The sequence below is a fragment of the Erpetoichthys calabaricus genome, chromosome 4, assembly GCF_900747795.2.
Source record: "Erpetoichthys calabaricus chromosome 4, fErpCal1.3, whole genome shotgun sequence".
NCBI lineage: Eukaryota > Metazoa > Chordata > Cladistia > Polypteriformes > Polypteridae > Erpetoichthys > Erpetoichthys calabaricus.
The window spans coordinates 162,069,757-162,094,060 of NC_041397.2; the positions used below are offsets into that span (position 1 = coordinate 162,069,757).

General features: G+C 42.3%; 1 long non-coding RNA gene across 1 annotated transcript; it reads right to left on the reverse strand.

Annotated features, from left to right (window-relative positions):
- Positions 1–7,261: 7,261 nt before the first annotated feature.
- On the reverse strand, positions 7,262–18,940 carry LOC114641428 (uncharacterized). The gene is made up of 3 exons (XR_003714336.2): positions 18,887–18,940; positions 18,552–18,668; positions 7,262–7,877 (listed from the first exon to the last, which is right to left on the reverse strand). It is a non-coding gene; the product is annotated as an uncharacterized LOC114641428 (long non-coding RNA).
- Between the last annotated feature and the right edge of the window lie 5,364 nt (positions 18,941–24,304).

The window sequence follows — 24,304 nt, forward strand, 5'->3', positions numbered from 1 at the left end:
GGTGGCGAAATGTCCCTGTCGGACACCTCGAGCCGCTTCTCAGACCCCCCGAGTTGGGACACCGCCAGTTAGTGCTCTAGGACCACAGGAAGACCATTCATATCTTTGAACAGGTGTCTCCGGACCTGCTGGGCGAGATAGTCCGGCATGGCATTGACTAACCCCTCGCAGGCTACCTGTTCGACCACCTGGTGAGCCTGGCTGACATCTGGCCTTAGCCAGCGCCCGAGCTTGCCCCAGAACTTGAACGCCTGGGCTCTAGCTGGGTGGTTGGGGACAAATTTCCACTGCCACCATTCCCTCACCTGCTGGCCGGAGGTTACGCCATAGCGGTTAAATATTTTGGCCTTCAGGAGGTCATAATGGGCAGCTTCCTCCTCAAGGAGATCGTGACAGGCCCGCTGCGCAGGGCCATTCCATCCACGGCCATTGATTCAGAGTGGCAGTCCTCTCAAAAATCGACATATAGGACTCAATATCGTCAGAGAGAGGGACAATAGGAGGTAGTGGAGGCCATGCGGGCTCCGGCTTTACCGCTTCCGCCACCACCAGCCGTCTCTTGGTTTCCGCCAGCTCTGTCTTCGTGGCTGCCTGGTGCAGCTTGACAGCCTGGAGCTCATTTGCCAAAGTTGTAAGAACAGCATTCAGGTCCTGCCCTTCTGACATCTTCTCAGGCCTTTATCCTGCCGACTACGCCACTGTAATAAGAGACAAACACGAGCATAAAGATTTGGGGTTTTTAGCCCCGTATACTGTAAAGTAAGGTCAACAATTTTCAACTCAAAAATCATCAGACAAATGAGGGTGGGCAGATGGACAACTTATAGGGTCTGACCGGAAAAAAAAAACAGTGGGATGCTGGGAAAATCGTGGTGATGAATGAGTAACTGACGTCATCAAACAGAGACCAGAGGGTAGAAAGGGACCCGGAAGTGTTGCGGTTCTTTAGTCATCCGGACAAGATTATGGCAGCAGTGCTTTGTTCTTTCTGTGGTGCACATTGGGTCCTTAAGCTACTCCCCATGCACTCGTGCGTGACAATGTATACCAGTTATATTTTAATAATGACAACGAGAGCTAGACTAAATATTGTTTTTTTGGCATAATCGATGAGCATATACTGAAAGCCACTTTTACTCTTGGGAAACGGGCCAACAATATCTAATCCCCCCCTCTCAAAGGGGACTTCTAAAATAGGCATTGGTACAAGAGGTGCCCTGGCAGGTCTGTGAACGGAAACTATTTGGCAATAGGGACAGGCATTACAGAATTGCTTCACATCCGGGCCCATATTCCCCCAATAAAAGTGTTTCGAAATGCATTCCCTCGTCTTTTTTGCGCCAAGGTGGCCCCACAAAACATTACTGTGAGCAATTTGTAAAACCTTCTCCTTATGCCCACTTGGCACAACCAGCTGCTCAATACGCCCATCACCCAAGCAATCAGAAATCAACTGGTACAGGAAACAAATTCTTAATTCAGAAATGTGGTGTTTTAAAGTTCGGGTCCTCTCTCTCCAGATAATAAGTGTAATTTGTGTCATGCGCTTGTTTGAATCCGAAATCCAAGGTGTTATCGCCTCACTGCAGGTGAGCAAACTTCATCTGAATGGCAGCTGCTGCTTCTTCTGTGTTTGATCCAGCATCACACTCGCCTCCCACTGCTATGTCATTTTTGTCTGGGTCCGTACTGAGTGTCAATCTGGGGAGGCTGTTGGTGCAAGCAACAGTATAGAAAAGCCTGCCAGCTCACTGGCCAACTCAAACCCGGCTCCTTGCCTGCGGTGAGCCCCTCTCTGTCCATTACGAGGGGAGATGTCCTGCAGGTGGCCAAGACCTATGGGAAGAGGGTATTCTTTTTTCCTATTAAGAGTGGCCAGGGTGAGGTATCTGAAATGGCAGCCCAAACCTTAAAGCTTTTCCCTTTAAATTTCAGAGGGAGTAATATAGTCTCGTACGTTTTAATATCTCCATGGATGCAGCAGATGTGCACTTGCTCCATGGTCTTATAATGTGTCTGTCAGAGTAAGTCACGACAGAGGTCACTACCAGAGTCCAACAGTGCCGAGGTTTCCTGTCTGGCCAACGTAATAGAGACTTTAAAATTGTACTCATTTAACATCTTGGGGGAAACTTGCGAGCCGCATACCTGGGCCAGACTGATGATCATGGTCTGTGCAGGTAGGAGATGGCACTTATGAGCCAGATGTCCTGGTTTTTCACAGCGAAAGCAGCTGCGCTCAGTCCCACTAGGGTGTTCCTATGATGGCGTTTTCCAATTGTGGTGCTGGCTAGATTGAAGTAGGGGTCAAGCCTGGGTAACCCCGTTGTTTCCAATTGGCTTGTGCGCCCTCCAGTCACAAAGGCTCTTGTTTATCCCGGGCAGCATTGCATCAATAGCTAGCTTCTCCACAATGCGCTCAAAAGAGTCTCCACGGATCCAGCTTTGAATCAGGTCCACTAAGCCCTGGATATATCCTTGTACAAGGCGATCCTGATCAATATGCCTCAAACTAAACTGGCTCTCTTTGGCCACTGGGCTCACAGCCATGTGGAGGAGGATGGGAGATTCTGTACAATTTGGAGGGCTTCTCTGGTTGAAAACGGGACCAAAATAGCTGCCCAGACACCCCTGTCCCAGCGCATCAATTTTGCCATGTGTTCAAAGCAATATAGGAAATGCTCAGGGTCGTCTGCTGGAGCCATCTTCGGCAGGACATCTCATGGCAGCGCCAGGGCAGGGGCAGCCACCGGAGGCTCATCTTGCTTCAGGGGTTGCTGTACGTCTTGGGGATCCATCAGTGCAAGGACCCCACTTCTGGTACCATGTGACACGTGAGTCACTGTCTTGCACCCCAAAACACAAGGTTGAGTCTCATTACTTTAGGAAAACTAGCTTTATTCAGCTTGAAACAGGAACAGCACGGTTATTTTTTGTAGCGGGATTTACCACTCTCCTATACACAGACACAGCAGTCAGGCAGGGTCGTGGCCAAGTAATACTGTTCCGTGCATTTATAATGTTCCTTGCATCACCCATTGAGGACAGGCATTTATAGTGTGACCATGTTCGGCACGGAGTTGCTTCCACGGCGCTCCATTGCAGTGCGGTGAGCCTGCGGTTGCCCTGGCAATGGACAAGCAATCTTCCATAGACGTGGCAATTGCGCTTCGGGCCGCACTTTGGAGTGTCATCAAGGTGATCCCGAAAGAGTTCAGAAACCTCACTTTATATATAGTGAGTATAAGTATAATATACTGTATATATATATTATATACAGTGGTGTGAAAAACTATTTGCCCCCTTCCTGATTTCTTATTCTTTTGCATGTTTGTCACACAAAATGTTTCTGATCATCAAACACATTTAACCATTAGTCAAATATAACACAAGTAAACACAAAATGCAGTTTTTAAATGATGGTTTTTATTATTTAGGGAGAAAAAAAAATCCAAACCTACATGGCCCTGTGTGAAAAAGTAATTGCCCCCTTGTTAAAAAATAACCTAACTGTGGTGTATCACACCTGAGTTCAATTTCCGTAGCCACCCCCAGGCCTGATTACTGCCACACCTGTTTCAATCAAGAAATCACTTAAATAGGAGCTGCCTGACACAGAGAAGTAGACCAAAAGCACCTCAAAAGCTAGACATCATGCCAAGATCCAAAGAAATTCAGGAACAAATGAGAACAGAAGTAATTGAGATCTATCAGTCTGGTAAAGGTTATAAAGCCATTTCTAAAGCTTTGGGACTCCAGCGAACCACAGTGAGAGCCATTATCCACAAATGGCAAAAACATGGAACAGTGGTGAACCTTCCCAGGAGTGGCCGGCCGACCAAAATTACCCCAAGAGCGCAGAGACGACTCATCCGAGAGGTCACAAAAGACCCCAGGACAACGTCTAAAGAACTGCAGGCCTCACTTGCCTCAATTAAGGTCAGTGTTCACGACTTCACCATAAGAAAGAGACTGAGCAAAAACGGTCTGCATGGCAGATGTCCAAGACGCAAACCACTGTTAAGCAAAAAACATTAGGGCTCATCTCAATTTTGCTAAGAAACATCTCAATGATTGCCAAGACTTTTGGGAAAATACCTTGTGGACTGATGAGTCAAAAGTTGAACTTCTTGGAAGGCAAATGTCCCGTTACATCTGGCGTAAAAGGAACACAGCATTTCAGAAAAAGAACATCATACCAACAGTAAAATATGGTGGTGGTAGTGTGATGCTCTGGGGTTGTTTTGCTGCTTCAGGACCTGGAAGGTTTGCTGTGATAGATGGAACCATGAATTCTACAGTCTACCAAAAAATCCTGAAGGAGAATGTCCGGCCATCTGTTCGTCAACTCAAGCTGAAGCGATCTTGGGTGCTGCAACAGGACAATGACCCAAAACACACCAGCAAATCCACCTCTGAATGGCTGAAGAAAAACAAAATGAAGACTTTGGAGTGGCCTAGTCAAAGTCCTGACCTGAATCCAATTGAGATGCTATGGCATGACCTTAAAAAGGCGGTTCATGCTAGAAAACCCTCAAATAAAGCTGAATTACAACAATTTTGCAAAGATGAGTGGGCCAAAATTCCTCCAGAGCGCTGTAAAAGACTCATTGCAAGTTATCGCAAACGCTTGATTGCAGTTATTGCTGCTAAGGGTGGCCCAACCAGTTATTAGGTTCAGGGGGCAATTACTTTTTCACACAGGGCCATGTAGGTTTGGATTTTTTTTTCTCCCTAAATAATAAAAACCACCATTTACAAACTGCATTTTGTGTTTACTTGTGTTATATTTGACTAATGGTTAAATGTGTTTGATGATCAGAAACATTGTGTGACAAACATGCAAAAGAATAAGAAATCAGGAAGGGGGCAAATAGTTTTTCACACCACTGTATATACACAGTGCATCCGGAAAGTATTCACAGCGCATCACTTTTTCCACATTTTGTTACATTACAGCCTTATTCCAAAATGGATTAAATTAATTTTTTTCCTCAGAATTCTACACACAACACCCCATAATCACAACGTGAAAAAAGTTTACTTGAGGATTTTGCAAATTTATTAAAAATAAGAAAACTGAGAAATCACATGTACATAAGTATTCACAGCCTTTGCTCAATACTTTGTCGATGCACATATGGCAGCAATTACAGCCTCAAGTCTTTTTGAATATGATGTCACAAGCCTGGCACACCTATCCTTGGCCAGTTTCGCCCATTCCTCTTTGCAACACCTCTCAAGTTCCATCAGGTTGGATGGGAGCGTCGGTGCACAACTATTTTAAGATCTCTCCAGAGATGTTCAATCGGATTCAAGTCTGGGCTCTGGCTGGGCCACTCAATGACATTCACAGAGTTGTCCTGAAGCCACTCCTTTGATATCTTGGCTGTGTGCTTTGGGTCGTTGTCCTGCTGAAAGATGAACCGTCGCCCCAGTCTGAGGTCAAGAGCGCTCTGGAGCAAGTTTTCATCCAGGATGTCTCTGTACATTGCTGCAGTCATCTTTCCCTTTATCCTGACTAGTCGCCCAGTCCCTGCTGCTGAAAAACATCACTTGGCCTGGTGATGAGCGGTGCCTGGTTCCTCCAAACATGACGCCTGGCATTCACACCAAAGAGTTCAATCTTTGTCTCATCAGACCAGAGAATTTTCTTTCTCATGGTCTGAGAGTCCTTCAGGTGCCTTTTGGCAAACTCCAGGCGGGCTGCCATGTGCCTTTTACTAAGGAGTGGCTTCCGTCTGGCCACTCTACCATACAGGCCTGATTGGGGGATTGCTGCAGAGATGGTTGTCCTTCTGGAAGGTTCTCCTCTCTCCACAGAGGACCTCTGGAGCTCTGACAGAGTGACCATCGGGTTCTTGGTCACCTCCCTAAATAAAGCCCTTCTCCCCTGATCACTCAGTTTAGATGGCCAGCCAGCTCTAGGAAGTGTCCTGGTGGTTTTGAACTTCTTCCACTTACAGATGATGGAGGCCACTGTGCTCATTGGGACCTTCAAAGCAGCAGAAATTTTTCTGTAACCTTCCCCAGATTTGTGCCTCGAGACAATCCTGTCTTGGAGGTCTACAGACAATTCCTTTGACTTCATGCTTGGTTTGTGCTCTGACATGAACCGTCAACTGTGGGACCTATATAGACAGGTGTGTGCCTTTCCAAATCATGTCCAATCAACTGAATTTACCACAGGTGGACTCCAATGAAGCTGCAGAAACATCTCAAGGATGATCAGGGGAAACAGGATGCACCGGAGCTCAATTTTTTTGAGCTTCATGGCAAAGGCTGTGAATACTTATGTACATGTGCTTTCTCAAATTTTTTTATTTTTAATAAATTTGCAAAAATCTCAAGTAAACTTTTTTCACATTGTCATTATGGGGTGTTGTGTGTAGAATTCTGAGGAAAAAAAATGAATTTAATCCATTTTGGAATAAGGCTGTAATATAACAAAATGTGGAAAAAGTGAGGCGCTGTGAATACTTTCCAGATGTACTGTATACATATATAATTGGTATGTGCACAGAGAACAGCTGAGGGGCTCTAGTGGCTGCAATTCTATTGCTACTCCAGGGATTGGTGCTATGTCCTAATGTCTTTTTTCTTTCTCCCTCTGAATTCACTTCTGGTGTCTATCCACCTGGACCCACCTCATCATGCCAGAAGGACTGAAAAACGGAGCCTCTGTCATCATTGTCAGTTCTAACCTGAGCTTGCATATGAAAAGATGTCTCTGCAATTAGTTTTTTTTTGCTTTGTAGTTCAGTTATATGTGGTTACCAAGCTGGTACTCCAATTCTTTATTATTGTCATTTCTTGTCTCTAACAATATATATCTATAATAATAAAATTACATTTTATTTATATAGTGCCTCACCCATTCTCAAGTACATGTACAGTATTTGTGCTTATGATTCAGCTGTTCAGTATCCTTATGGGCAAGTGTGAATGGTCATGTATTGTTATTGATGCCTAATTTGTACCTATTTTTGACTAATACTTTGCCTTATAGTCAATGAAAGATTTGACTTTCCCTTAGGCTTCTGAGTTTCCTTTAATGGCATCTGTTGCAGCTAGTGTATATAAGGCACATTTGAATCCAGTTGTACAATATATTACAAAAAAGTCTGGAAAGTGAGGAGAAGCAGTTGCAAGTAAAAAAAAGAACTTACCTCCTCCATACTTTAGAAGTCATTGTCAGAATTCATCTGGCATTGAAGAAAATATTTTTTCAGATATTACAAATATGCTGCAGACCACCAATAATAATTGTTACAAAAAGATCAAACTAATTATACAGCACATAGTGCTACTGTCCTGGCCCTAATATAAACATTGAAAAAGAAAGCTTAAAATGCTATTCCTGTAGAACTTGGTTCACACAACAGACTCTACAATGTCAAAGTGGGTGCCTGCTAAAACAAATACTAAAACTAGTAGGCAGAGTAAATCACTGTAATACTATAAAACACCAAAGCCAAAGGGTATTCTGTTAAAATACCAGATAAATGGGACAGATTATCACACTCAGTGTTTCTGCATTAAAATTGTGTGTAGAAATGAAACCCAAGTAATCCCCCACATAATCAAAAAATCCAGCAAAAACAAATTAACTAGAAAAGTTGAGTCTTTATGCTTCCTTTAACATATGTGCCATGACAGTACATGTTGATACTCCACTGAAAAGGGCTGATGACTTCATGATTGTACGTCAATCTTGTAAACACAAAAGTTGCCAAAATAGTGGCATTCATCTAAAAAGCAGAAAATAAATCTTCATTGTAGAATGCCTGGATGGGTAAGAGGCTACACTGTGTGAGAGCTCAGGGAGAGACACAGAAGCAGGCTGTCAGGTATGTGAGACCACAGTAAGCAATGATCTGTAAAAAGAAACAAATAGCCCTTACAGTATTCAGATTTATAGCACTTAAAAGAATCTCAGAAATGCAAAAAACTATTAATATCGTTTAGATGTACCTTAATTACATATGTACTAACAATGTTGTTTTGAGATCAAGAATACATTTGTAGTTTTGACATTGACTTAAGACCAAAAGTAGCTGAGTGGATACTGCCTTTTTTATGTGTTTTGTGCTCGTTAATATACTTTTAATATCTGTGACATTGATGTACATTTTTTCATTTACAGTAAGAGGCTATTCAGTATTTTTTATATAAATTTACCCTTTTAGTAGGGTGTTTATTATTTTTCAGCTGCCCAGGAGTAAAGTGAAGCATATGACTACCTAAAGGGCTTGTAAATACTTTGCAGCTAGCAGAAGAGTAAGTTAAGTATCTCATCAAGCATCATCCATAATTGAACTAAATAAGTAAGTGGGAACTCTATAAAGGATTATAAACAGAAAAACTATAATGGATAATTCCATTAATTAAATCTGTGACCATTCGGACCAGAAATGCGTGACAGCAAAGGATATACATTCTATGAGGTTGCACAATAATAGACAAACATATCATAATAAGAGGAAAATCATACTGGAAAACATACAGAAACATAATGGTAGTCAGTTCAGAAAATAGGAGTGAGGCACAAAATAAAGAACAGAGTCAAGACAAAACCAAAATTCAAAAAGAGAGAACATTAAAGTTTTGTTTCAATCTCTGTGGGGAACAGCCCGGACACAGACAGGTGGACACCGATGGTTCAAGCACCAACACACGTTTATTGCACATATTTACAGTGAAGACAGCACACGACCCACTTTCACCCCCAAAGTCCAGGCCTCTCTCAATGCCTCTCTTTCTAGGTCTGCCTCCACTCCACTCCACTCCTCTCCTCTCCTCTCCTCTCCTCTAAGCTCTGTCCTTCTACTCTCCCGACTCCAGCCATCGAATGGAGGGAGGTGGCCCCTTTTATACCCACCCGGATGTGCTCCAGGTGCCTCCCAATGAGTGCCTGCCGGCACTCCCTGGTGTGGCGGAAGTGCCGGCTGTGCACTTGGAAGCACCACACGGGTGTGGTAGAAGTGCTGAGGGCCAGAGCTCCTCAGGCATCGGGGCGCCCCCTGGCGGTGACCACAGGCCCCTATAGGGTTGAGCTTCCAGGCTCCTTTCCCATGGTCCCCATAGCCATCAGGGCAGTCGCCCCCTCGTGGTCTGGAGGAGGCGTAATCCCTCCTCTGGTCCTTCTGGGTGTCCCGGCTAGGTACCACCCCCAACCACTTGCCACATCTCATACTATTGGAATTTACACCATGCTTCCACTTCCACAATTATAATCAGCAGCCCAGTCCAAATATTGTTTTATTGCTGAACTGAGAAAACTTGAAATGTACTGTATTTTTGGAAAACAACTCGAACACATGCTGCGTGATGACATAGTGTGTGGTGTGACTGATCCCTTGCTTCACCATCAGCTACTAGAAGAGTTGAACTCGACATTCAAGAAAGCGGAGGAGTGCGTTCTGGCAGCAGCAATGGCAAACCAGAATGTGCATATGCTGAGCACTAAGAACACAGTAACTACTCAATGCGGAATGGGTACACAGAATAACAACAATAATAATAATAACAATAATAATAATGCTCCAATGAGCGCTGCTCATAATATCAGACCATCTGCAATGCAAGAAATTGATGGAAGAATCTGTTTCCGATGATGTGGGACACATACAGCTACTGCATGTAAATTCAACACTATAAAAAAAATTGAGCAATTAGGCTACTTTTGCTTGAAAAGGGCACAGTCTACTCAACTTCTTTCAGATCCAGAGACTACAGCAATACAGACCCAAGAAACAAATATTGTCAAAGTGCATGCCCAGTATAATTATGTTGTATAGTACACTGCTGGAACACACATCCTGCAAGAAACCTGCATATATTATATATATACTGTGATATATATATATATATATATATATATATATATATATATATATATATATATATATTGATTTTCTGTATCTGCCTATAGCTTAATTTGTGATGACACAAAAAACCTGTGGCCAAATAACCCCCTCCACTGGTGTGTACAGATGGTATATTAAGGCAGTGGTCTCAACTCCAATCCAATGCAAGGAAAGATCAAAGTTCATTTTCATTATCATGTCTTGTTGTTTGAGGCCAGGGTTCTAGCTTTTTAGGCACTTGGAATAGAATTGAAAGGTGTACACATAACTCGCATGTTGATTGTCTTGGAGAGGTGTGCAGAAGTGTTCCAGAAAATTTGAATATGCAGAGAACTACCTACCCATTTCATTTGAAGTGGATTATACAGTTTCACTCTCATTCTATCAAGCTTGCCCTGTAGCGTTCACTCTTAATTGTTGAGAAATTGGATTATCTTGTTGAGCAAGACATTTTTGTACTAGTGGGAGACTCAAAATAGGCAACAGCAGTTGTCCTTGTCACAAAAGTTGATGGCAGCTTAAGAATCTGTGGTGTCTACAGGTGTACATTAAACACAGCAGTAAAACCTGATGTTTATCCCCAGCTGTCACTGAGCTGTTCCTCACACTCACAGGGGTTGGCATCTTTATTTAATTAGATCTTAAACTAGCCTACCATTACCTATTTCTTCATAACCTCTCAACTGAGCTGCTAAGAATCAACACACAGGGGGGCTATAACTGAGCGCAATGGCTATAATTTAGGATCTCTACAGCTGCTGCCTTTTTCCAGTGTTTTATGGATAATCTGCTTGCATGTATTCCAGGTGTGCAGCCATACCTGGATGACATTTTAATGTCATAGGAAAACTCCAGAAGAACACAATGCACGTTTAGAGATAGTGTTAGACTTCAAAGGGAGAAATGTGCTTTTGCTGCTACTGAGGTGGATTTTCTTGGGTTCACAGTTCATAAAGGCATCCATCCCACCAGTGAATAGGTTGAAACAATTAAGAATGAACCTATTCCTTACAACAAGACACAGCTTCAGGCATTTCTGGAACTGTTAAATTATAGCTGCTTTCTTTTGAGTAAGACCACAGTTCTGGAACCACTACACAAGATTCTTGACAGGTCAACAGCATGGTACTGGACTGCTGCCCATGACTTGGCCTAGCAGCAAAGCCACTACTACAAATAGATGGACTGCTTGTGCACAACCATGTTAAGAAGCCTTGAATGCTGGTATGTACTGTAAATCCTCTGGGTATGGCCTTGGAGTTGTACTGAGCCATGTAGAACCTGATTGTGAAGAGTCCCCAAACAGTTTAGCTTCACGGATACGGTCACCAACTGAGCACAATTATTCTAAGATAGATAAGGGGGCTCCTGCTTTCATTTTTGGGGTAATAAAATCCATCAGTTTTTGCTGGGTGTCAGTTTAAAACCAAACGTCTTTGCAATCTATTGTTGGGTGTATACAGCTATTAGTTGTGTTACAGGCCAAGAAAATAATAATAATGATAATTCTTTACATTTATATTATGCTTTTCTCATTACTGAAAGTGCTTTTTCATAGTCAGTTGGGAGCCACTTCTACCTTCACTAATGGGTACTATCTACATGGATGAGGCGACAGCAGCCATTTCTGCACCAGTACACTCACCATACATTATCTATTAGATGGTGTAGTGGTGAGAGATAGACAGCCTTCTAGAGACAGGGGATAATTATGGGTCAAGAATGACAAGACCTGGTAGGCAATTTAGCCTGGACATCAGGATACACCCTACTCTTTATGAAGGATGCTCAGGGATCTTTTTTGACCACAGAGAGTCAGGACCTCAGTTTTACTTCTCATCTGAAGGATGGTGCCATTTTTACAGCACAGTGTCCCCATCACTGCACTGCGATATTGGGATCCACATTCAGACCACAGGGTAAGCACCCCTTGCTAGCCTTATCAGAAACCCAGGTTTTTCCTAGATGGTCTACCATCCAAGTACTGACTGGGCCCAAACATGCTTAGCTCAGGTGGATAACCTCTTCTAAAGTGCATGTTGTATGGCTGCTGGATAAAGAGTTGACTGCAGCTGACACTTTCAGATGCTTGCCCATGGCACACCCTGATGCTGATTCCCTACCTCACCATGAGGTCTGCTCTTGGAATAGTGCCTAATACACTTATTCATGCTAACCAACTTGCCACACATACTTGGTTCTGTTTTGTGTGTTGGCTTATGTAGGGTTGGCCCCATGATGTCCCAAATAATAATTTCAAACCATTTGCCAATAAACATGATGAACTATCAGCTCACAAAGGTTGTGTTTTGTGGTGTAGCCATGTTGTAGTATATGTTCAAGCATGGGACTATAGTCTTACACTACTTCATGACTCTGGAATAGTCCACATGAAGGCCCTGGAAAGAAGTTATGTATGGTTACCAGGAATGGATAGAGAGATAGGGAATTCTGTGAAGTGTTGTGCTAAGTCACAACAAAAACCATCAAGGGCACCACTCCTACCTTGGCAATGGCCAGAGGACAGAATGTAAACCACAAGCAGAATGGTGTGGGAAAACTCACACAGCAGACAGTAATGGCACATAATGACAGTAAGCAATGTAATGTCAGGATTGCATATTCTCTCTTTAACCGTAATATGCCCAGGATTACATCATTTGTTGTTTACAAGCATAGCAAGCCCCCAGAGGTTGGTAGTAATGAATTACATTTACTCTGTTACATTTACTTGAGTAACTTTTTAAAAAAAATTGTACTTCTAAGAGTAGTTCTACTGCACCATACTTTTTACTTTTACTTGAGTACATTTGTGAAGAAGAAATGCTACTCTTACTCTGCTACATTGGGAAAAACTCAAATCGTTACTTTTTTCCATTAGATACGCTATATTTTTGCCAGAGAGAAGCTGCCAGTGGATCTACTGCATGACTGTTTCACCAATCAGACGTAGCAATAATAATCACATGGCTTTGTTTCACAAATCAGACGTAGGCATGCAGTCATATGACCACTCCTCACAGACAGCGGACAGGGAAAGAAAGAATACAAGTGGAACCTTGGTTTGCGAGCATAATTCGTTCTAGAAACATGCTCGCAATCCAAAGCACTCATATATCAAAGCGAATTTCCCCATAAGAAATAATGGAAACTCAGATGATTGATTCCACAACCCAAAACTATTCATAAAAAAATGATTAATACAAAATATAAAGTAAAAATACATAAAACAAATTAACCTGCACTTTACCTTTGAAAAGAATCATGGCTGGTGTGAGTGAGTTTCTAAACTCTTGTGGGATTTCACCCAATGGGACGACACGTGGAAGAGTGTCCCAAAGCAACCGCAGACACCCAGCGCTGTAGCAGCTCTGTAGCAGTTCGCCATAAAAGTGAATCCGAAAAGATCGTGGTCATGCTATAAGCGCCTGCCGTTGATGGGTGATACAAGGAACATTATAAATGCACATATTACTTGGCCATGACCCTGCTTGGCTGCTGTGTCTGTGTATAGGAGAGTGGCAGATCCCGCTACAATATATAACTGCGCTGCTCTTGTTTCAAGCTGAATAAAGATGGTGTCGCTAAAGTATTGAGGGTCAGCTTCGTGTTTTGGGGTGCAAGACAGGGACTCACACGTCACAGCACACAAACGTGGTCAGAATGCTGTAGTAAACAGTATATGCTCGTATGGATGTTGACTATATGAGTGAGGCACGCCGATTGACGATTGCCCACAATCTCGCAGCGAGAGAGAGAAGAACCATCAGCTCAGCCATGATCATGTGACGCTTGGCAGACAAAGTGTATACGGACTACTCATATTGCAAAACCTCGCTCGTTTATCAAGTCAAAATTTATTAAAAATTTTAGCTCGTCTTGCAAAACGCTCACAAACCAAGTTACTCGCAATCCAAGGTTCCACTTGTACATGAAAAATGAGAGCCAACTCCTGCTGAAGCTTAACCATCACTGAGTGAAAAACAAGCATGTTTTAACCAAACATGCACAGACACAGACAGTCAAGGTAAAGTGAGACTTCTTGTACGTGCACAAGCTGCCTTACTCTAATGTTATTTTCTATCAGCTGTGCTATTTGGAGGGCAAGTGAATATGCAGTATTGTACTGTCAGTGTACAGTATATCTTGTCACTGTAAGTTGAATGCATTGTTCAAACATACATGTTACCTACTCTAGGTATTGGCTTCAAAAGCTTTGTTGTGAAAAACAAGAGATTTGGAACTTTGTGTTATTTGTGCATCTTTATTTTGTAAAGATGTTATTTATTTTATAATTTGGAAATAGCAGAATTTGCATATTTTATACTTTTGTCTGTTTTATTACAACATTTTTAAAAAATAAATCATTTATTGTGATCAAACAGTTACTCAGTACTTTTCACCAAATACTTTTTTACTCTTACTTGAGTAATTTTTTGGATGACTACTTTTTACTTCTACTTGAGTAATATTGAAGTAACGCTACTCTTACTTGAGTACAATTTTTGGCTACTCTACCCACCTCTTCAAGCCCCCTTCATTTACTCTTACCGCACTGTTGATGTGTTTGATCTGCTCATAGCGTGGTAAATCAATTTAACCATCTTAGCATTAGACCCAAGCTTCACTTGGGCTATAAAAACAGTGTTAAAAGCGTTAATCCAGAGTGTCATTCAGGCAAAGGTATAGACACATCTTGCATAAGACCTGAGGTTTACTCGGTTTGTAAAAGTGCCAACAGCGTTAGTGCCAAGTGTTACATGGGCAACAGTATAAGAGTGTCTTATGTAAACAATGGGGTCTGAGCATTATCTGGGCAATGGTATAGATGCGTCTTCTCCTAGCTTCATACTGGTGCCTTATAAGAACTGCCTCTCATCAACAATGGTGACAAAGTGGATCTGTTTTTAGGCTGTGAAATTGAAATGGTCAGTGAAACCAAAGGCGATTCTGGGAATCCTAAAGTGACACTTGCGTCGCTCACACATGTGCAGTGTGTGCTGTTCATATTATTATTCCATCCATCCATCCATCCATTGTCTCCCGCTTATCCGAGGTCGGGTCGCGGGGGGCAGCAGCTTGAGCAGAGATGCCCAGACTTCCCTCTCCCCGGCCACTTCTTCTAGCTCTTCTGGGAGAATCCCGAGGCATTCCCAGGCCAGCTGAGAGACATAGTCCCTCCAGCGTGTCCTGGGTCTTCCCCGGGGCCTCCTCCCGGTTGGACGTGCCCGGAACACCTCACCAGGGAGGCGTCCAGGAGGCATCCTGATCAGATGCCCGAGCCACCTCATCTGACTCCTCTCGATGCGGAGGAGCAGTGGCTCTACTCTGAACCCCTCCCGGATGACTGAGCTTCTCACCCTATCTTTAAGGGAAAGCCCAGACACCCTGCGGAGGAAACTCATTTCAGCCGCTTGTATTCGCAATCTCGTTCTTTTGGTCACTACCCATAGCTCATGACCATAGGTGAGGGTAGGAAAATAGATCGACTGATAAATTGAGAGCTTCGTCTTGCGGCTCAGCTCCTTTTTCACTACGACAGACCGATGCAGAGCCCACATTACTGCGGATGCCGCACCGATCCGCCTGTCGATCTCACGCTCCATTCTTCCCTCACTCGTGAACAAGACCCCGAGATACTTGAACTCCTCCACTTGGGGCAGGATCTCGCTACCAACCCTGAGAGGGCACTCCACTCTTTTCCGGCTGAGGACCATGGTCTCGGATTTGGAGGTGCTGATTCTCATCCCAGCCGCTTCACACTCGGCTGCGAACCGATCCAGAGAGAGCTGAAGATCACGGCCTGATGAAGCAAACAGGACAACATCATCTGCAAAAAGCAGTGACCCAATCCTGAGCCCACCAAACCGGACCCCCTCAACGCCCTGGCTGCGCCTAGAAATTCTGTCCATAAAAGTTATGAACAGAATCGGTGACAAAGGGCAGCCCTGGCGGAGTCCAACTCTCACTGGAAACGGGTTCGACTTACTGCCGGCAATGCGGACCAGGCTCTGGCAACGATCGTACAGGGACCGAGTAGCCCTTATCAAGGGGGCCGGTACCCCATACTCTCGGAGTACCCCCCACAGGATTCCCCGAGGGACACGGTCGAATGCCTTTTCCAAGTCCACAAAACACATGTAGACTGGTTGGGCAAACTCCCATGCACCCTCCAGGACCCTGCTAAGGGTATAGAGCTGGTCCACTGTTCCGCGACCAGAACGAAAACCACACTGTTCCTCCTGAATCCGAGGCTCGACTATCCGACGGACCCTCCTCTCCAGGACCACTGAATAGACTTTTCCAGGGAGGCTGAGGAGTGTGATCCCTCTGTAGTTGGAACACACCCTCCGATCCCCCTTCTTAAAGAGGGGGACTACCACCCCGGTCTGCCAATCCAGAGGCACTGTCCCTGATGTCCATGCGATGTTGCAGAGGCGTGTCAACCAAGACAGTCCTACAACATCCAGAGCCTTGAGGAACTCCGGGCGTATCTCATCCACCCCCGGGGCCCTGCCACCAAGGAGTTTTTTGACCACCTCGGTGACCTCAGTCCCAGAGATGGGGGAGCCTACCTCTGAGTCCCCAGGCTCTGCTTCCTCATTGGAAGGCATGTTAATGGGATTGAGGAGGTCTTCGAAGTACTCCCCCCCACCGACCCACAACGTCCCGAGTCGAGGTCAGCAGCGCACCATCCCCATTATATACAGTGTTGACACTGCACTGCTTCCCCTTCCTGAGATATTATTAATTATTATTAATATCATTATTATACTTTCTACACTTCTGAATTTGTACTTTTACGGTGTTGCACACTTTATAGTAGAAAGATGAGATTTAATAAAAATGTCATTTTTTGTTAAAAAATGTAACTTTAAGGAGTTTAAGGCAATATGTGAATCCAAAGCATGGTCTAACAGCCATGTCTCGGGGAAACACAAAGCTACACTCATGGTATTCCATCTGCAATCTTGCCAATACAGTGTCACACTCACATGCATTGGAAGCAGTCTAAGGGCTTAACTGAGGGTAAGACCTAGAGCCAGGGGTTGATGAAGTTCACAAATGCCTTTTCTCCCTCTTCCACAGACCACCAGAAGGGAAGCCCAGCTAGAGCTCCACCCACTTCTGCTGCCAGACCACGCCCTCCTATTGACCTAATTTCTGCCAAGGATCCGCCTCTTCCTGCCCACCACTTATAATGTCCCAACCATTTCACTATCCAATTCAGTCACACTCTGATTCAGTCTTGTCTGAATACTCTTGAGTTTCTAAAAGTATTGCTTGTTACAATATAAGGGGTGGATCCCCCAAATCTTTTTTTTTCTCTGTTTTGTCTCCTTTTACAATAGTTAATTCCTCCATTTTATTAGCCTATAATCTTATGTTTCCTGTAACGATCGCCAGAAGATACAGTTTATATCTTCGTTTCTTTTAACACCAGCTCTGTTGTCATGGTATCTGCAGTGAAGCTCCTTTGGTATATTGATCTTCTGTTGGACAAAGTCTGAAGCCTCAGGGCTAACACCTGATCCCTTGTGTACACAATCCCATTGCTACTCTTGTCAAAATGCTCAGTAGAATAATATGCCATGAAAGTCAAAAAAAGAGGATATAAATTTTCCACAGCTAATTAATGATCATCATTACAGTACAGTGAACACTAGAACAAAACATACACTAGAACACTACAAAATAAACAGAGACACGGATCTACTCTAACATGCAACACTACAGCCCACACACCATAAATATAAAAAAGTTAAGATACAGATAAGCTGTATTGTTACACAAAATAAAGTCTTCTCACTTCCTTAACATGGATTAGATCATTCTAGAGAAATGTGGAAGGGCAAAAAAGAAAGAAATGTTGTGCCTCACATGTGTATTGCTTTTGAAGAGTGGCTCCTCCATCACATCCACATGTACAGGTACATCCATAATGTCTGTGGCCTGCAGCAGTACCTATTTAGAATAATTCCACTGACTTGCCATGGTGAGCTGCTGAATTCACAGACATCTTCCATTGTAAACAATCTTAAGTCAAAATGTAGCACATTATCCATCTATTTTCCAAGCCTGCCTATTCAGAGTAGGGTCACCGGGAACTGGAGTTTTTTCCAGAAAGCATTGAACTCAGGGCTGGAGCAATCTGTTGACATGGTGCCATTCCATATCAGGTTGATTATGCATACATGTACATATTAGGGCCAATTTAGTATTTCCAATCTATCTAGCCTGCATGTCTTTGGACTGTGGGAGGACACCTGAACACACAAAGGATTTGATGTTTCGTTAAAGAGACCAAATCTGTGTGTTTTTTTTATAATAAACAAATTTTAGATAGTTAGAGTGCAAAATTAAATTAAGCAATTTATCACAAGCACTGCATTTTGGTAATTTCTGGTATTAAAGGTAGTAATACCGTACATTTAACCCCAGCTAGATACAAGAGTAAACACATAATCTTTATAAAATACTAAGTTTATTTTTACAAAATGCTCTGATGCACAAGAGAAGGCTCTGTGGAGTGCAAAAGGAATTGCCTGTGCCAGTAAAAGCAATACATTGTGAGCAAAGTCCCAACACAAAATACAAGGTGAAGTCAAAAAACAGAGGAAAGTGGTCAGAAAACCAGAAAATCACAAGTGCAAGGCACATCATAATCGCAAGAAAACTCACCAACTATGTAGAGCATTCAAATGAACGGCAGGAACTGTGGGAAACCTTTGCCTTTATAAAGCTGAGAGCAAATCCTGGTGGTGATTGGCAGGTTCTTTCAGAAACACCTATAAAACACTAGGCATATAACAAAGGCTTAGAGAGAAAATCAAAAACAAGAAATGATGCAAATAATTAACAAAAGTAACATAATTATAAATAAACAACTCAAAAATGAAAAAAATCACATGAAACAAGGATTTGAATTCTAGCCAGGGGAGGAACCCTTGCTTGTACACAACAGCAAGAGATTCATATAAAGCAGAGGTTCTTAAAATTTTTCTCTCATGACCTACTTTTGTGTGTCTTTGTGAGCCGTAATTGCCATGTAACAGCAGTCAATCACAAACCCCCCAATTCCTCCTTGAAAAATCGCCACTCTTTATCACCCATTTGCTTCATTGGAGAATCAGTGTTGATCATTGTTTTCCACCTTGGAGAATAGCTGCCAATTGTCTTCTGGGGGTGTGTGCTTCAGCCATGTGAGCAGCAACCTATCTCAAGGCTTTCTGCAAACTGTTTGTGACCCTTCCTCCTTCACTTCAATTGCAATTCATGACTCAGCGCAACCCAATTATAGACATCTTGTGATTGAGTTTAAGAAACACTGATGTAGAGCAACAAAAACAGGAATTGTTTACTCACATTATGTAAACATCAGACACACATTTAAATATTTAACGCATAATTATCCTTTGATTTCATATAATTTTGTAATTATATTAGGCTAGTCAATTTATTTCAGAGATCTGAGTTAATTTATAAGTTTATGAGGGGCTGCATAGTAAGATTATGACTATGATATTGCCCCCATCACTGTAAGTTATATTATTATGATGGTGGTTTAAATAAAACGTTAAATAGATTGCAGGGTTATAGCAGCTCACAAAAAAGATATTAATATATACATTTAACAAAAATTATAATTATAATTATCTTATGCATACTAAGACAGTATAAATACACATATAAGTTGAAGTACCTATTAGTAAGTTAACTAAGTATTGGTATTTAATAAGTGTAAAGTGATTACAATTAAACATACTTAAACAATTCTGCACAGTAAATGCCTGGTAATGGGAGATCAAAAGGCCAAGCAACAGAAACAGGAATAGGTGGATCCTTAACATTTTTCACAAAAACAGGTGCGAATGATTCAGAAAGGACTGAAGCATAAACTGGAGCCAGAGGGTCAAATGTTTTGACTCAATATACTGGAATGGATGGCTAAAAAAATGGAAGCAGGAAAAGCAGGAGTGGATTGTATAACCGAGGTGGCAGTGAATAAGACAATTGGTTAGCTGATGACAGAAATAACAAACTTAGGAGTGGGTGATTTTATAATAGCAGTAACAAACATTGGAACTGGTGACTCAAAACACTTTGTGATGAAAGTAGAGGAGACAGCCGGTACATGAGACTTGGATGTGATTAGAACTGGAGTTTTGGGTGCAGTGACAACTGGACACTTGGGTTTGGACATAAATGGAGCAGATTTGGTTTTAACTGCCCTATACATATCAGTCCAATAGGTTTTGAATATTTGGTTGGCAAATTTGCAAATAACCTTTTAAATCATAAAAATAATCATCTTCCTCCAGGTCTACTATTTCAGCAAAAAAGATGAATCCTCCATCATTTTTGTAGATGGTTTTGATACAGATGTGAGTTACAGGCAGTATTTATCATTCAGAGCCATACTATATTTTCAGAAATATTGTTCCATTTCATTAAGAGATTTCAGCACAAAATATAGTTCTTTTTTTACAGAGCACTTTTTTAAAAAGAAAGTTTTTCATTGTTTGTGGCGGTTAATTCTGCTATAATTTAGCAGCAAGGTGTAGGGCCTCAAAATGTTAAGCCAAAAAGCGGGACAGAATCCTACCAGCCTGCCGTGATAAGGAACACTCCGAGGCAGCCTGAGTTCCTACAGTACAAACTGGCTTTGGCTTCAAACGTTCAAAAATATTAGCAAGGTCCCAAAAATAATCAAAATGCCTCACAGGGGGGTGATAACCAGTAACCCCTGGCTTGTGCAAAAATAGACTAGAACATTACAACAATCTAGACGAGAACAGGCCATTCAGCCCAACAAGGCTCAACAGTCCTACCCACTTAATTCTTCTAAAAGAATATCAAGTCTAGTTTTGAAAGTCCCTAAAATCTTAACTGTCTACCAAGCTACTTGGTAGCTTATTCCAAATGTCTATGGTTCTTTGTGAAAAGAAAAACTTCCTAATATTTGTGTGAAATTTACCTGTAACAAGTTTCCAACTGTGTCCCTGTGTTCTTGATGAACTCATTTTAAAATAACAGTCTCGATCCACTGCACTAATTCCTTTCATAATTTAAACCAATCATGTCATCTCTTAATCTTCTTTTGCTTAAACTGAGAAGGCTCTTTTAATCTTTCTTCATAATTCATCTTCTGTAGCCCTGGAATCAGCCTAGTTGCTCTTTTCTGGACCTTTTCTAGAGCTGCTATGTCTTTTTTGTAGCCTGGAGACCAAACCTCCACACTGTACTCCAAATGAGGCCTCACCAGAGTCTTTTTGGCAGCGCCTGGCCAGATGACGATTACAGAACACAAGATTGTCACTCCACCCGGTGTTACAGCTATACAGGTGCCCCCTTATCGCCTACCAGAGACAACAAAAAAAGTGATACACGATATATATACAGTCCATCAGATGCTTCAATTGGGCGTTATTCAGCCAAGCAAAAGCGAGTCCAATTTTACCTCTATCAAAGCTGGACAGTGTAGTTGTGTATTGATTTTATGCTTTTGAATGAGATTTCTAAGTATGATGCATACCTGATGTCGCATGTGGACAAACTGTTGGAAAAGCTTGGGCAGGTTTCATATATCTTCACCCTAGACCTCACGAAGGGTTATTGGCAGGTCCCCTGGGAGGAGTTTAGTTGCAAGAAGACTGAGTTTGCCATTCCGCACAGGTTGTTTGAATTTACGGTGCACCCTTTTGGTCTCCATGGTGCACTGTTGATCTTTCAATGAATGATGGACCAGATCCTGTGTCCCCATTCTGCGTACGTGGGTGCCTATCTTGATGATGTGATCATTTTCAGTAACGACTGTGAATCTCATCTCATCCGCCTTCGGGTGGTGCTTGACAGTTTGCAGCTGGTGGGGTTGATGGCCAACCCTAAGAAGTGAAAGCTAGGTATGTCGAAAACCCATTACCTGGGATATTCTATAGGGAAGGGTTTGCTGAAGCTGCAAATGAACAAGGTGAGGGATGTGCTTGTGTATCCCTGTCCCGAAACACAGAGGCAGGTTGGTGCCTTCCTCGGTCTTTTGGGATAATATAGGTGGTTCATTCCCAATTTTGCACATCGGGCCGCCCACCTCACTGACTTGACAAAGGGAAAAAGGAATTGTAGTGTTGTCTGGACCGATTCCTGTGAGAGAGCCTTCTCAGACCTAAAAGCTGCGTTATCGTCGTTCCCAGTTCTGCGCAATTCAGACTTTTCAAAGGAATTTATTCTGCAAACAGATGCTAGCGCTTTTGGTTTAGGAGCGGTGCTCTCACAATACTTTTGAGAGGGAAGAATATCCCATCACGTTTCTCAGCAGAAAGCTGCTACCCAGGGATAGTAATTATTTGACTACTGAAAGGGGTACTTGGTGATTAAGTGGGCGGTGGAGGCCCGGCCCTCCGTTACTACCTCTAGGGGCAATGGTTTACCCTGGTGACAGACCATGCTCTGCTGCAATGGCTATACAAACAGAAGGATACGAATGCCCAGCTCACTCGGTGATCTATTAGTTTGCTGGGTTTTGCTTTTGATGTGCGCCACCATTCCAGGGCTGCACACACCAATGCTGTTGTTCTCTTCCGCCTGGCCGAGCCTGGCTTGGACGGTCGCTTTGCCCACACCAGTGTGGACATTGCTGGGGGGGTGTGAGGTTTTTGAACTCTTTTGGGACCCTCCCCCCCGCAATGGGACGACACACCAGAGTGTGTCCCGAAGTGCGATTGCCGCATCTGTGGAAGATTGCTTGTCCGTTGCCAGGGCAACTGCAGGGTCACAGCACTGCAGCAGAGTGCCACAGAAGCAACTCTGAGCTGAAGCACCTGTTGTCGATGGTTGATGCAAGGAATATTATAAATGCCAGGAACAGTATTACTTGGCCAGTAACCAGGCCACGACCCTGATTGATTGCTGTGTCTGTTTATAGGAGAGTGGTAGATCCCCCTACAATAAATAACCGTGCTGCTCCTGTTTTAAGCTGAACAAAACTGGTTTTTCAAAAGTAGTGAGACTCAGCCTCGTGTTTTGTGGTGCAAGAATGTGACTCATGCGTCACTATATATATATATATATATATATATATATATATATATATATATATATATATATATGGTGGGGGGGTTGTATCGTCATTGTGACCGAGAGAATAAAAGTGAAAAAAAAAACGCTAACTTTTACAAGTACTATAAATTTACACTGGTTGTTACAGACACAAATCAAATGTATGTTTTTATTGCATAATATTAACAACTAGCAAAATACCCGCGCTTCGCAGCGGAGAAGTAGTGTGTTAAAGAGGTTATGAAAAAGAAAAGGAAACATTTTAAAAATAATGTAACATGATTGTCAATGTAATTGTGTTGTCATTGTTATGAGTGTTGCTATACACACACACATAAACATATATTTACATATATACATATCTACATATAGACATATGTACATATATATATACATCTACACATCCACATATATATATATCAACATATATATATACACACATACATACACACATATGTACATATACACATACATAGATACATATACATATATACATATACACATACATAGATAGATACACACACATACATATATATATACACACATACATACATAGATACACACACACACATATATAATATATATATATATATATATATATATATATATATATATATTATATATATAGTATATATATATATATATATATATATATACACACAGACACATATATATACATCTACATCCCTGCCTACAGTTCTGGTTAAAGCCTGCCACCCCTCTCTAGTCCCTCTCATTTCTGCCATCATTCACTCTTCTCTCACTACTGGTATTATTCCCTCATCTTTTAAAACTGCTGCTATAACCCCAATATTAAAAAAACCTGGTGCTGATCCTACTAATTTCAATAACTTTCGCCCCATTTCTAACTTGCCCTTTATCTCCAAAATTCTTGAAAAAATAGTAGCTATCCAACTTCACACCCATTTATCTCATAATAATCTATATGAAAAGTTCCAGTCTGGTTTTCGCCCCCTTCATAGTACAGAAACGGCACTTGTTAAAATTACTAATGACCTCCTTATGGCTGCTGACTCCGGTCTAATCACTATTCTCATCCTCCTTGATCTGAGTGCGGCCTTTGATACTATTTGTCATACCACTCTCCTTAATAGATTATCTCTGATTGGCATTACTCACACTCCACTTGATTGGTTTAGATCCTACCTCTTAGGCCGCACTCAGTTCATACAACTTAAAACCTTCACATCCCAACCCACCGCTGTTACCTCTGGTGTGCCCCAGGGCTCTGTCCTGGGGCCTCTTCTTTTTATTATTTACCTTCTTCCCCTTGGCAATATTTTTCGCAAATATAACATTAATTTTCACTGGTATGCTGATGACACCCAGCTCTACCTTGCTGGTAATCCCACCTCCTC